We start from the raw sequence: 16,288 nt of genomic DNA, 5'->3' as shown, positions 1-16,288 counted from the left end.
CATTCTCAAGCATTTGGTTGATTTTCTGCCACGTCGTCTCAGATAACTTCCGGGAGAAAATTCTTCTGTACATGTGAATGACTGAGTGAGTGAGTGAGTGAGTGAGTGAGTGAGTGAGTGAGTGAGTGAGTGAGTGAGTGAGTGAGTGAGTGAGTGAGTGAGTGAGTGAGTGAGTGAGTGAGTGAGTGAGTGAGTGAGTGAGTGAGTGAGTGAGTGAGTGAGTCAATAAATACAGAAACAAAGAACAAAACGTTTAAGTCCCCTAAGGTTATCGTGAGACACATCCGGCGCGGCGGATGATGCCGGGACAGGTGCGTGCGTGCCTCACAGGGGACCTTGCCCACTAACTTATGAAAGTGACCTTCCAATAGCTTGTACTCCTTACAAACTTTCAATTTCGGTCACACCCTGAGGCGATACTTTGAACTCGTATGCCTCAAGTGTTTCGTTCCACGGACACCCATGAAGTGGATGAAATCCTCCTCTAATTCTATCATGGTTGCGCACACATATTATATGTGACATATTGCCATAAAAATGATATGGGTAGTGATTAGAATGGTAATAATAATAATAAGAGAGTGAGAATTGTGAGGTAGAATGTTTTACCTTGTGGGCGAAATTCTAATGGTAACATCATTGCGTACGACTAGCTGTAAGAAACGAAACAAATAATTGCGCTCAATTCAATTTCACGAAACACATAAAGCAAATGGCAATGTTTCTTGGTCTTCTAGCTTCCCCTCAAATTAGCTGCCGCAGGTCTAACCTATTCGTTAGGGATGCTGCAAAATTCGCGATGGAGCAAGCCACATCATCCATGAGAGGTTCAGAATTGAAGACGCCGCACAGCTGGGCGATACTTGAGTCAGCACACTACCTACGTCATTGTCGTCGAAAAACATTTAACAACCTTCAAAGCTATGATAACAATTCTGCTTATTAAAGAATGCTCTTTGAGCGAGCTCAAATTTGCATATCGTTTTTCTCATGAAAGGTCAGAGGCAGCAGACATCACACTGCTAGGTGATCCTAGCGTCAGCACATTACCTTCGTCACTCTCATCAAAAGAGGTTCAGCGTTATTAAGTATCATAGACATACTTCGTTTACAATGCTGCTTCTTAAAGTGTAGATTTCAACTTGTTTGTGCCGTTCAATCTGTTAGTTTTATTGGATGCTTGATTAGAGCATGGACTGTTCTTTCTATATAGGCACACAGGAGTGGTTCAGATTAGTCACAGCTTGGAGGGTCCTGGGCAATGCTTTTATACCGAAACATTTTGATATGAGACAGGAAATTATTTGATACGCGGGAGCCGTTTTTATGCGAAGCATACTAGCCGCACAACCACGCTCTTCCTTGCTGCGCCGCGCGCGGCCGCGTAGCTGCCATATGACGTCATAACAGCTGCAAAAGCGGAGGCTCAACTCGTGCGCTCGCTTGCGGCCGCGTAGCTACATAGCCGGGTCTCAGCTCGTGCGCTCGCCTGCATGAGTTGTTTCTTCGTCTAGCCGAACCAAATATAGCCAAGCAACAGCAGTTCACCAGGCTAAACAGTGGTTCAACAACTAAAATAGAGGCTAGTATGCTTCGCATCCTGGGCTTAACCTTAGCTAAGCCGCAGCCATTTTTTTTCTTACTTTCCAACCAAACCTTATAGGGCAAATTTCAAAGCCAGACTCTTGCGGCAGCAGTACATCGCGGCTATGAAAAACTGTAGATTCACGTATAAAAGTTTAAGAATTTCGTATATTCTTTACCTTACACAAATACAAAAACAACGAAAATACAGTAAGGTGTTATGCAAGGAACAACACACTGAAGAAAAAGAAAAGGTTGCTTTTGAACAGCAAGATAAAAAGTGGACCTGCTCGGCAGTCTTTTACGTGGCTTGTTGACGAGTGTTCGCTCAGAAATCTGACTACACACACTTGGGCATTTCCTCAAAGGGCAGCAAAATCTCAACTCTGTTAGGTCTCGCTGTTGTCCAGACCTGCGCCAAACGTTCACAAATTTAAGAACGCCAAATATTAAACAGAAACTGGTAAATACAACACTTGGCTGGTTAAGAAAGAAACGAAATTAAAAAAACACTTAGCTAGTTTTCCTTTCTTTTCCATTTTACCAGAAATTTCAGGTTTTGTCAAATATACGGTTGTGTTGAACAAACAAGTTCATTTATTTCTTTATTACAAAATGCAAGCCAGCCACAACGATGTTCAGCCTTTGCTATTAGGCACCCCGTGGCATCTCCCTTAATGCGTCGCACCGCGCAAGCGTCAGGTTTAAACATGGCATATGTTTGTTCATTTTTTTATAATAGAAGTGCAGCATACCAGAGATAAGGCTGCATTCTTTTCTAAAGAAATTAATATCTGTGACAGGCGCTAAATAATAATTGCTTCCTGCTGTCGAACACAAAGCCTTGATTGGAATTCCCGGCTGCGGTTGCCACATTTCCAAGAGGTTAACTCAGTGATGCATATTTATTCGGATGCTCATAGAACAGTCGGCAGTAAAATGAATAAAGCGCCCTCTTCGGCTGTGGCTGTCACAGACCCTTTGCTATTTTGCGACGTAGAAAATGTTCTACCGAGAAAACAATCAACCGAAAATCATAAATCATTGGGTTCTTCTTGCAAATGGCGTATTGTAGGTCGACTATAAAACGTACAGCTGAAAGAAGAGTGGCTCGATGGGATGGAGGAGGGAAAAGGGAGCAGTTGCAATAGGAGGCAGAGTGTCGTGCCACTCAAGCTTCCCGCATGCTAACGATTACTGCTTTGAACCATTCACTTAGAACGAACTGGTAGTGGTAAAAATAAAAATGTCCCAGCTACGCTACAAACAGGAGGCAATGATAAAGATAGCTATCACACAAGCACGCGAAGTAAAGTTCGTTTTGCCATCGGCAGTATAAAGTGCAGTTAACATCTCCTTACAAATAAATTGTCCCGCAACGCCTCACATGCACTCAGTCAAACATCAGCAGATCTAAATCGAAAATCCCGAACACTTGCTGTCGCAACGCCGGTAAGACGAAGACCGGTAGCCTTGAATAGCGTACGCTTCGGCCTGCTTTGGCTCTGACGCGAGTCCAAGATTTGAGATTGCGCAACCTCCAAACGTATACAAGCCGGTTGATCGCCCTTCTGAAGTGATCAGCCTGCTCGGTCAGCCCAGTCCTTACACCTGCCTTCGGAGGAAGGAGTAGGAAGCAGGAATAGACTGAAAAACAGGAAGGTTAGCCAATTCTCAGGCGGCCTGCTGAAACTGTGCTGGGAAATGCGGGTAAGGGGACGAAGGATAATAGAAAAGAGACCCGCTTCACTTTGCCTTCAAGGCACGCCGCCTGGCCTGCGCTCAGCCACGTTGACAGCCGTGAACAATTAAGGACGTCGTAGAGGGAAGGGCACGCGCACACCGGTATACCCCCTCACCTATTAGGATGCACATTATTACGTTGCCACGTGCCTCCCCCCCCTGCCTCCTTCCGAGCACTCGTTCATCACGGGACTTTCAATATTGGGCACTTAAATTCCTGATGAGCACCAGTATGACATTGGTAAACTATATCGTCTATGGCTGAGCAAGGTCTCTCAATGGCGACCATTCCTGCTCCAATAAACAAACGTAATGCCGATCAACACTTCTATCAACGCCCCGTGCGGGGCTGTATTCCACTCCGATTGCCTCATGCATGACACAACAATAATACCATCCGCGCACGCGATATAGGCATGATCGGGTAATGGTTTTAAGGCGAAAGCGCTCGGTGTCTTAATGGTCAAAAAAATTGGTTGTTTGGTCTTATCGAAACACTGAACTCTCGGCTTATGGCACAAAAATTGATGGTACCACCCATGACCATTGGCGGACTCAAACGGGAGACCTTTGACTAGAGTGGAGCCCACGACATTTAGTATTAATTAAGTCAGTATTGCCATAGCATTTCACCCTAAGCTATCAAGTCACTGGAATCATGGCGGTGGGTAATCGAGGACTTTCCCCAATCGAGGACAGGAAGGTTGGCCGCCCTTGTGCAGTGACCAGCCAACTCGATCCGCCAAGGGATTACACCTGCCTGAGGAAGAAGTAGTAGGATCCAGGACTAGATGGAAAAACAGGATGATTTGTCAGTTCTCAGACGGTATGCCTAGACTGTGCTGGGGAATTCGGGTAAGGGGAATAGAGGATAACAGAAAAGAGACCCGCTTCACATTACCATCAAGGCATGCCGCCTGGCCTGCGCTCAGCCACGTTGACATCGATGGACAATTAGGGACGTCGTAGAAGACAAGGCACGCGCTCACCTGCCTCCCATCCTCAGTTTTTTAGCCTGCTCATTATAACGTTACCACGCGGCCCCCTCTGCTTCCCTCGAAGCACGCTTATCACGTGACTTTCAATACTGGGCACGTGAATTCCTGATGAGCAGCAGTATGGCTTTGGTAAACTTTATCGTTTATAGCTTAGCGAGGTCTCTCAACGACGACCATTCGTGCTCGAACAAACAAACGTAATGCCGAGCTACGCCTCTATGAACGCCGCATGCGGGGCTGTATTCCACTCCGATTTCCTCTTGCATCGCACAACTATAATACCATCCGCGCACGCGACATAGGCATAATTGGGTAATGGTTTTAAAGTGAAAGCGTTAAGTGGCTGAAGGGTCGAAAAACTGACTGCCCGTCGTTATCGAAAATTTGCCGTCCGGCGTGTATTACCAAAATTAATGTTGCACCCAGGACCATCGATGGCACTCAAACCGACGACCGTTCATAAAAGTCGAGCCTAGGACCATTCGTGTTAATTAAGGCAATCTTGATTAAGGCACATGTATCCATGCTCTTTCGGTGAAGTCAGACCCTCGACCTTTGGTGGGAGCAAAATCCAATGTCTCCAAAATTTATGGTGCCACCATAAATAGTCGAACCGACGAACATTAATGAGAGTCGTACTCACGAACTTTGGGGCCAATTAAGACATGAAATTACGTAATGCAGTGTTAATTAGGTCACCATAATCCACGACCTTTAGTGGAAGAAGTAAGAGGAATCAACAAGTTATTCAAATGAGAATGTCAAGTAACTTACATCTGGTCAGCGCAGAGGCTCTCACCTTCGTCCTCCTTAGCGTATGCTAAAATTACCAGCAACTTTTTTGTGCCCTACAATACAAAATAAATCGCGTGACATGTATTCTTGTATTAGAAAGTTTTTATTCCTTACTTACGATAAATATTTTGGGCGTCATGGGGTAATTAATGATAGCGTTCAGTCCTTATTCGTACTGATACCCACCACGGTCAAAGTAGTTGTTCGCGAACTGGCATCTATCTCTTTTGCTGCCTTAGTCCCTTCACGCCATTTCTACACCTTGCTCGCAGACAGCGAATGCATCATAACCAAGGTTGTGTGATATTTTTACAAGAAAGGCAAAATTGTAGGCATTGTACCTACCGATGAGCAATGGTTTGAGTTTCATGCATTATACAGAGCATGGCTGAGTGAACTCTTAAACGCATACACTTCCTCTTGGATTGACAGATGTACTGCCGAGCTGTGCCTCTCTCAAGACCCAACGACAGGCTGAACGTTGAATTGAGCTCCCATTGCTTCATGCGTGGCGTCTCAACCGTGTCATACGAGCACACCAACACATGCATGATCAAATAATGGCTTCTTTATTATTATCTAACAATACTAAATTCATCACAATTTGTGTTTCCGTTGCAAGAGTATAAGCGATAATTCTACATCTTTTTCTTTCTGATGCGTAGTTTTAGCAACTGAGCCCCTTTGGTCAGTCTTACATACATGCCACGATAAAATATATTCTTGTGTCGAAGTCCACGCACGCTCTCAAAATGTACTATTCTTCCAAGGTTAATTCACATTTCAGGGTCCTATATTTTCTAACCTATTTCTTATTTAGTTCTACTGTTTCTATGGCGCTCCGTGGTAACAGCTTCCACGGTAAAATATCTTGGATCAGAAAAGACGGGAGGCTCCTTATTCTTTTTTCTCCATAAAAGCTCTACGAGATCGGGCGTTCCTTTATTTTTCGGCTAAAATTTGAACAGTAAGAAGAAAGAGCAATTTCATTATTATAAGCACTAGAAAAGTTCGAAATATGCACCGAAACATTCGACGAGGGGAATTTCTCCTAATAAGGGGAAATATAAAATGAAATAGCAAATTACGCCAATGGTCCCTTTACTCTTCCAACGCCATGTTTTCATTCTTTTTATCTTATAGTACAAGTTTTTCAATAAACGAAACTCGCTATCCTCGTAGAATGCTTTTAGGTCATGTGGCAAAAATAATAAAAAAGTGAAAAATTGTTTCCTTCAGTTTTGAATATCGAAGGTTAAGAAATTAAAAGAGTCCCGTTTTTAACATGATTTATGGTTGGAGAATCAAATAACAATCAAGAGCTCAAGCTTCGCAGCGACGTGTTGAGTGATTTTGCAACCTTGCATAGCCATTTTGTGCAAATAAAAGAAGTGTCCGAAGACTCCCTGTGGCTGTCCTGATCTCCACGCATGCAAAATCAAACCGGCATATTGATTCATTGAACCTATAAGTTTATCTCCTCATTGACTACATTTAATTTCTAAAGCCAGGTTCTTCTGTTTGCAGAAACATTATTATGTCAATTATATGCCGAGAAAACATTTCATATCAAACGTGAGAATTTCGCGTCTGCTGACGAAAAAAATACCATCGTCGCCTTCTTAGGAGGAGCATTCGTCTTAACTTTAACGCGAGAGCGTTAAGGTAGTCGTGTGGCAGAAAATTAAGTGTCGGCGTCCTGCGTCGTGCGTCCTGTGAGGGTAAAGTTGCAGTATATATGCTATGCGGCACTATGACGGCGGACAACTTTTTGTGGCAATGAAGGGAAAGCTACGGGCGCGTGACTGCTGCACATGTCTTACGGCACCAAGTAGCCCATCAGCGTTTGACAGTGCTTTTGGTTGCTCAGAACATACACTGAAGCGACGTAGCTTGACGTGCGGCGGTTTCGCATTTGCCCAGACGCGGAAATAAAAAACCACAAAATACTTAACTTTTACATGAAATGATGTGTTTTATCTTATTTAACTGTCGCTAATAAGGTGTTTTCGTATTCTCTGCCCCAGGTCAAATTAAGGTGGATCAAAACACGGTACTCTTTTGAGAAGCGCTCCCACTTGTACGCGCTTTGCCTCCGTAGCTTTCCCTTCATTGCCGCAGAATGCTGCCCGCGATTATAAAGTGTTTTTTGTTCGCCACCATCACTTCCCGCTAAACACTACGGTTACATAAACTGAAGTTGCTGGGAAGCGTGCGAAGCAGTCAGGGATCTTTGAATTCAGAATCAGAACCACAATCAGAATTTATTGTTTGAAGTTGGGTCAAATTACAAGTATTTAGTATGCAGGAGGAGGTCCCATAGTCAAAGACTGTATCGGGACCTCCTGTACAAGAATAGTTATGATGATTGAGATCTCAAAGCAGCAGTAGCATATAACAAGGTATTATACAAGCAACAGGAAATGAACGTTAACAGTGCAAAATAGAGAATTCATTACAACTAATAACAAGGTTTAGCTTATCTCACAGTAACATAAAGAATTGCACGTGAAGAAAATACCAGTAGTTTATTGACATGAACAAAAACAAAGTCAAACAAAAAGCAAGAAAGAACGGACAAAAAACGCTTACAATAAGTTTTCTCATTAGTTTGTCAATAATAAATGCATTTTGAGCTCCGTTTCGAATTGGTGTAAAGATCTTGTATTTTTCATAATGAGAGGAAGAGTGTTTTATACTGATATGGAAGCGAATTCCACGGTTTGTTTACTGTAGTTAGTGCGGATTCGTGGTAAAAGGAAATTGTTATTCAACGCGAATCTGGTGGTAGTATTAGTTGTCAGGTTAGATGTTGAAAATGTGATTGATGTTAGCTGATTATGTAGGATAGGAAAGATAGGAAAGGAAAGATACCTAGGTTGTATTTAGTGAGCCCGAAAATAGCAAGAATGGTATTCTCGTGTAGTAAGGATGTGGCATTAGAAAAGCGTAAACTATACGTAATTATTCTGATGGCTTGGTTCTGAACTGTCTGTAAAGACGCAATATGACTATTATAGGTGTTTCCCCGACATATTAAACGAAAAGTAATGTGCGAGTGGACGAAAGAGTGGTAAAGTGAGAGCAATGTGGTACCTGTGAACTAAGGGCGTGCTGTAATTAAGATGCGTGTACCGTAGGCTATTTTCTTTTTTATGTGAGCAATATGATTGTGATATTTCAGATTTCAATCAAGTAGAACGCCAAGGAAATATGAACATGAACTTGGATGAAGGCAGTGGGGACCAAGACTTATAGGTGGAATGGAAGCTATGTTTCGCTGATGTGAAGAGAATACAAAAAATTTAGTCTTAGTTGCATTATCGGATAACATATCGACATTACACCACCCTAGAATGTTTTCTAAGTCCGCGTTTAGTTTATTAGCGAGAGATGAGATATCTTTATGAAAGTGAATGTTGTGATATCATCAGCGTACAGAATACATTTTGTCGAAGAAAGACAATTAGCTAAATCATTAATATAAACTAAAAACAGGAGTGGCCCCAGGATGGAGCCCTGAAGCACACCGATGTCGAGAATAAGCACTGTTCGCTGTGGAGAATAAGCACTGGAAACAGAAACAACTTGAACCTGGTTATATAAGTAGCTTTTTAATAGCGAAAGGGCAGGACCGTAAATGCAAATTGCTTCGAGCTTCGAAACTAGGATATTATGATTAACGCTATAAAATGCTTGCATTAGATCGATGAAAACTAAGGCGGCGAGAAATCCCTCGTCAATAACTTTTTTTGTTGGTCCGTAAGATAAATAAGTGCGAGCTCTGTGGAATACCTATGGCGAAAACAGAATTGGAATGCAGAGAGGATATTAAATTTAGAGAGATGTCTTGTTAGCCGTATTTCAATTAGTTTCTCAATAACTTTTCCAAAGAACGGCAGAATGGAAATTCGTCTGTAATTGTGTAATTGTGAGGTGCCGCCTTTTTGAAAAACTGGGACAATCTTGCACACGCTTCAGTTCAGAAGGAAATGAACCAGTCCTGAATAATAGGTTAACAATAAATGAAATTATGCCTGAAATTAGGTGCGAAATAAGTTTAATGTTAGCAGCGTTGACCTCGTCAATTCCAGCGCTTGTCACTTTTAGGTTATTTATAACAGCAGCTATGTCTTCTGGCGATGTAGGAAATAAAAAGAATGAATGAGGTAGACGGTTCATGCTGATGATTTCTGCAGGAGTAGGTGGATTGTTAGGAAAGAAAAAACTACTAAAAGCCTCAGCTATTTCAGCAGGGGAATCGAGCTCTACTCCATCCTTTAAAACTCTGGATACCTGGTTTAGTCGTGTGTGTCTATTTAAAAAGGAGTTGATAATCTCCTATTACTTTTTAGTGTTATTAGCTGCCTGTAAATATCTTTGCTCGAAATACAAACGTTTAGCTGATTTTATTTTAGAACTAACAGTGTTACAGAAGCTTTTGTATCGGGCACGTAAATTCGTGTTAAATTGTTGCCTTTTAGTTTTCCTGTATAAATTATCCCGTTTGCGCATCTGTGCTAATAACGGCTGTGAGAGCCATGGATTGTAAACAAATGAAACATTTTTTTGCATTTCTTTTTGGTAGTGAACTTTTCGAAGTATGATGTAATTAGAGAAAAAAAATTGGAAAAAGCTTTCTGTGGGTCGTTTAGTGATTTAATTTCAGACCTGTTTCTATTAGCAACAGCAGTTATGAAGCTATCTTTGTCAAGAACATATTTAGTGTGTGAAAGTAGGCAAGGTCGTAAATTAGAATTGAAACGTAAAACAGGGGGTAATGACCATTGATGTCGATGTGCAAAACATTTGCCTCTGGTGAAATAATTAATGTTTATATCACCTATTATAAGAACATTTTTTTTTATTTTCTAGTGATATAGTACGTAAAAATATGATCGAGATGGGTACAGAACTCATTTACTGACGATGAGGGAGAACGATAAATGCAGCCAAGTATCTTGAGCAGGAAAGCAGTTACTGATTTCAATCGAAACAGATTCGCACTTAGTAACGGTTAAGGATAGATCATGTCTTCTTCGATAAACAACATTACAAGAAACATATATGGCAGCACCACCGTGATTAATTGTTATTCTGTTGCAGTATTCCACTTAGGGAAGCAATAAAAATTTTTGTCATTGTCAGATTACCAGGTTTCAGTAAGAGCAATTAGTCAAAACGGAATAGTTAGTGAAGCGTGGAAATTATCGAGAGCGTCGAAGTGTTTGCGAAGACTCCTAGCATTAAAATGAATGATGGAATGAAATCCGTTTAAGAAAGTATTCAATTGATCGAATTTCAGTGTAGAAGCCATGTTTGTTTTGTCAATTGGTTAAACAATTGTGCCTAGTCTAATTTGGTTAAGTCTGATTCGTCACGAATACGCAGAAATTTGATGTTAGTAGTCTTCCTAGCCTTAATTTGGCAGTTGGCCATCCAAAGGAACATCCAGCTTCTTTCCTTCTTTAAAGTTAGAGGCTTGTAAAAGAGAGCCTTGTTAGATGGGGTCAGATGCTCATTTACAGGCAGGGAGATACGATCTCTCCAATGCTATTCACAACTTGTTTACAGGAGGTATTCAGAGACCTGGATTGGGAAGAATTGCGGAAAACAGTTCATGGAGAATACCTTAGTAACTTGCGATTCGCTGATGATATTGCCTTGCTTAGTAACTCAGGGAACCAATTGCAATGCATGCTCACTGACTTGGAGAGGCAAAGCAAAAGAATGGGTCTCAAAATTAATCTGCAGAAAACTAATGTTTAACAGTCTGGGAAGAGAACAGCAATTTACAATAGGTAGCGAGGCACTGGAAGTGGTAAGGGAATACATCTACTTAGGGCGGGTAGTGACGGTGGATCCGGATCATGAGACGGAAATAATCAGAAGAATAAGAATGGGCTGGGGTACGTTTGGCAGGCATTCTCAGATCATGAACAGCAGGTTGCCATTATCCCTGAAGAGAAAAGTATATAATAGATGTTTCTTACCAGTACTCACATACGGGGCCGAAACCTGGAGGCTTACGAAAAGGGTTCTACTCAAATTGAGGACGACGCAACGAGCTATGGAAAGAAGAATGATAGGTGTAACGTTAAGGGATAAGAAAAGAGCAGATTGGGTGAGGGAACAAACACGAGTTAATGACATCTTAGTTGAAATCAAGAAAAAGAAATGAGCATGGGCAGGGCATGTAATGAGGGGGGAAGATAACCGATGTTCATTATGGGTTACGGACTGGATTCCAAGGGAAGGGAACGCAGCAGGGGGCGGCAGAAAGTTAGGTGGGCGGATGAGATTAAGAAGTTTGCAGGGACGACATGGCCACAATTAGTACATGACCGGGGTTGTTGGAGAAGTATGGGAGAGGCCTTTGCCCTGCAGTGGGCGTAACCAGGCTGATGATGATGAGATGCTCATTTAAGAAAACGGGAGCATTGGAAGAGCCGGAAAATCCAATTTCACTAAGACAAAGTTTAGGTTTACGCGCTTTACTAACAAAGTCAGCTTTCTTCCTTCTAGAAAGGAAACGAGCGATGATATTTTTTGTCATTATATCTGGTGGAAACACGATGAACAATGTCCAGATCGCTAGGCGATACTCAGACGGCCTAATTCTGTCTCCTACCATTCTCGTAATTGCAACGCAGTCCTCTCCTTGGGAACAAAGAAGGCCCTTGATCTCGACATTACTAAGGCGAGAGTACTGTTCTAGCTCCTCAACCTTGCGAGTCAATGACTGCTTCTGTGATTTCAGCTTGGTGTTCTCAATGATTAGCGTAGCATTTTGGCTACGTAGTTCTTCTGTACGTCCGTTGAAGTGTTCAGTGCTTGCACTCAAGGAACCAACTTCCTTTTTCAGTTCCACGACATCAATCCCAGACTCCTTCATCCTCAGCAAGATCTTGCCAAAGACGAGTTCATGCGTGTTTTAGCCATCTTTAGTTCCAGCTCCTCAATTTTTTTTCGATAGGCTCAGATAGAAAAAAAAACGCGATTGATGGCAGCATCAGCAGCAGTGGAACGAAAAAAAGAAAAAAATAAAGCATAAGAAAGGATCAAAGTTGGAATACCCGCGCAAACAGAGGATTCCGGCTTAGATTTGGATCATGCATTGTCGCTCCTGCCAATGAAGAGCAAGCGTCGATGTCGGCTCGTTTATAAGGCGCGCCGCTATCGCAGCGAACTGCAGTGGTGATTTTGCCGATGTGGGACGCAAGCCCCGATGAGGCTACGCAGTCGCAGATTCACCCCGTGTGGATGATGCAGCATCTACTGTGCTACTGCCCATCTTTTCAAAACGAAAGACGTGACCTCTGCACAGCTCTCAATCAGCTAGATAGAACACCGTTCACCTTGAAGAAGATCTTGGGACCATGGCCTCGCATATCGCAGCTACAAAAGGCCACAAAACCTCTGCTGCGATATTTGAAGGCTACTGAATTGAGTCAGCGACTATGATCTGGACTGAGTGACTGAACGATATCCCCGGTGGACTTTCTCTTCTTCTTTTAATCTTTCCGTCCCCTTTTCCCTTTCCCCAGTGTAGGGTAGCCAACCGGGCTCAGTCCTAGTTAACCTCCCTACCTTTCCTTATCATTTGCTCTCTCTCTTTCTCTCTCTCTTGCAGGGAAGCAAAGCGGTGGGACAGCACCACGAAGATGATCGCCGAAGAAACGGAAGCTGACAAGGAGAGCTGCGCAAACAGAGCATTCTGGCTTAGACTTGGATCATGCAATGCCGCTACTGCCAATTCTATCGCGTTCCACTCTTAGAGAAGCTTAAGCGTCCTCCAAACATTGTTATTCGAAAAGTAGAGCGTGAAACAAAGTTGACTTATATATCAATAAAGTATATTCCAATAATATCCCAAAAATACAAATCGTAGAAACGGTGCCGTTCGGCGCACGAAGGTCCTAGCTTTACAAGACCATTCTAGATTCTTGCATTCTGAATCTATTTGTATCTGTTGTCGGTGTTATCACGAAACCTTTTGTAATCAGATTCAATGTGCGACACAAGAAGGACTGTACTTTCTAGAATTGTGCGAGCTAGTTGTGACTCAAGTTTAAATAACCGACGCGTCTTAAGCTGATTTCACATGTCGACGTTCAGGATGGTAGCTCGCGTGTATTATTGTGTTTTCCCTGTCACTTGTTCTTTCTGGCCACAGGTAAGAGAAATTAAGTTAACCCGTTTTAGAAGGCCAATTAACGATCTGATTATGAGACACACGGTAGTCGAGACTCCGGAATAAATTTTATCACTCGTGGTACTTTAACGTGCTGTTATATCTAAGTACACAAGGGTATTCGCATTTCGTGCGCATCGAAATGCGGCCGCCATGACCGGATTTTATCCAGCGACCTCGTGCTTAGCAGTGTCAGGGCGCAGGTTCACGTTAGATTGGTGATGCGCAGTTTTTGTTAATATGTTCTTCGCGATCACAACAATGTGACACCAGGTGAACGTGCCTCATCGTTTAACTTTCCCACAGCCCCGCAATGCCGTGAAGTAAGCCCCAACCTCGAAGGCAACGCCAATGTCGCCGCAGATCAGCTAGCAAGACACACACTACAAAACATGTCCCCGGATTATGGATTTCTACCTGAGTGAAGCATAAAGAAAGACGAATTAGGCCACATTTACACCTCTAGCACCACTAACAATCCAGCTCCATCACTGAGGGAGCCACCTACGCTTCGTGCAGCTTTATCGAAAGACCCCGAGAGCTGCCTCTAGACCTTCGAAAGCGAGTCAACCTACAAACATTGAAACGTTCTAGAAAAACGGCATCGCGTAATTATTTTTGTCTCTGTGGAACGACACAGCCAGTCCTTGGCTCGAAATTCGAGAGTGTTGCGAAAGTTTCACGTTAAACGTAGCACTGATTGCGCGAAATGCTTACATCAATATGACTACCTATCCTTAAGAGTTGCCCTTTCTCTTCAGCTAAAAATGATATATAAAACCGACATGTTTACGACTTATTTTGCCCGAGAGTAAACTGCACTCTAGTAGTTAACAAGTGTTTTCGTTATTGCAATGTCGATTCTTCAATATTCAATACTACCAACATTCTCGTAACATATTCGTGAAAGCGCGGAGTACCACGGCTGGAAACGGAGCTCCGCAGTGGACTTCGCATCACCGTCCGCACCATGAATGACGGTGAGCACTTAGGATCAACGTCGTTACAACATCCTACGTCACCGTCGTATGCTAGCCGCTGTCACCTTTGGTTGTCGTTGTGCAACCCAATGATCCTGGAACTTTCTGCTGGACCGAAGGTGCCGACGTTGAAGAGTGGGTGGCCATGTACAAACGCGTGAGTGGAATCAACAGATGGGACCCTACGCTTATGCTAGTTAACCTGTTGTTCTAGCTAAGAGGCATGGCAAAGGTGTGTTACGAAACCACGAAGAGGAGCCAAACAGCTGGGACCAATGCAAAAAAAATTGACAGAGTTGTTTGGGAAACCAGCTGGCCGTAAAGTTGCCGCAAAGCATGAACGTGCTTCCGATGCCCAATCCCCCACGCAGTCCTATGTGTCATGCAGCCAAAACATGCTGGCACTTCGTCGTAAAACCAACCACGACATGACAGAAGCTGAGAAAGTCGGGCACGCGCTTAACGGCATTTCTGACGACGCGTTTAATCTACTCATGTGCAAAAGCTGCTCTACAGTTCATGCAATCATTAAAGGGCACCGACAATTGCAGCAGGCCAGAAGCTGACGCTTCTTGCAACCATTCGCCAGACTCCCCAATACTGCGGCAACGTCGACGTGTGAAGATCAGCCCGCACAACAGCATGCATCGCCATCAGAGGACGTGGTGCGAATCGTTTGACGTGAACTGGATGTGGTGGCGCCCGCAGCTTTTTGTTCGCGTAGCCCTGATGCTACCCCATTTTCAGTTTCCCTCGTACAAGGCATCGTTCTCAAGGAAATCGAAAACATTGGTTTACAGTCTGTGTGTGCTGTCGCCAATGCCAGAGTTAACGAACGCCCTTCTGTTATTTTCGCTCCAACCAGACGGTTCTCTCCGCGTTATCACAACGCGACTGAGTTGAGAACTCCGAACTACCAGCCGATATGTTCCACCTGTCGCCGCGTTGGTCATGTGGCCCGATACTGTCGCAGCTCGTGGCCCTCAACACCTCGCACGCTGACCAAGCTGAGCCGCTTTAATGGAAATGCCTGCATTGTTTCGCCCACCGCCGAGTCTAACAGCGCCGAAAACTCTGCTCGGAACACGTGGTACAGCCGCTCACCATTGCCGCGCGGACACCGCAAACACGTCGTCCAACTTCCCGTTCATGGCACCCACGTCGCCTTCTGTACCCTGTGGCTTTTAGCCGTACCCTTTCGGAAAACTAGGAAATGCAGCCCTCGGAGGTGGTGCTGCATTGCCGACTACTGCAGCAAATTCTCTGTCTGTGCCCACAAGGAGAAGTGTAATTGATGTTAAAATAGACGGCATACCTGTCCAAGCACTCGTCTACACTGGAGCCCACGTTCTGTGAGGAGTGCTAGCCTATGTAGACGCTTAAAGAAGCTCTTCACTCCAGCAGCTGCGCGAGTGCTTCGTGTGGCTGACAGCGGCGGGCTGGTTGTTCTTGGAATGTGTACTGCACGTTTAAGTATAGCCGGCCACGCTACTTCTATTCTCTTTGTTGTGATCCACCACTGCCCTCACGACGTTATCCTTCGATTGGACTTTTTATCCATTCATTCTGCTCTCATCGACTGCGTGACCATCGTTCTTCAGTTAAAACTGCCTCAACTAGCCGATACTGCGAGCACCGCCCTACCGCACTAGTGCTCGCTTCACGGTGTGCGTCTGTCACCCTATGCAGTTACTTACGTCACTTTGACCACCCAGCCGCAGTTTCCTGACGGTGAATATGTGCTTTGCCCCATCATCGACGTGCTTTTGAGCCGCAACGTTGTTGTTCCATATACGCTGGTGACGGTTACTAATGAAGACGTCGTTCAACCGCTCCTGGATTTCAGCCTGTGCCCTGATCTGATTCCGGCCGGCATGTTCTTGGCCAGTGTTTCTAGTGGTTTCGAATTTTATATTGAAAGTATAAATGCCGAGAGTTGTTTATTAGCACTAATTGCAACTCACAGCTCTGGCTCCTTAAGGGATGACTTCGCC

This window comes from Dermacentor variabilis, chromosome 11 (genome assembly GCF_050947875.1).
Source record: "Dermacentor variabilis isolate Ectoservices chromosome 11, ASM5094787v1, whole genome shotgun sequence".
NCBI lineage: Eukaryota > Metazoa > Arthropoda > Arachnida > Ixodida > Ixodidae > Dermacentor > Dermacentor variabilis.
This window is presented reverse-complemented; position numbering follows the sequence as displayed.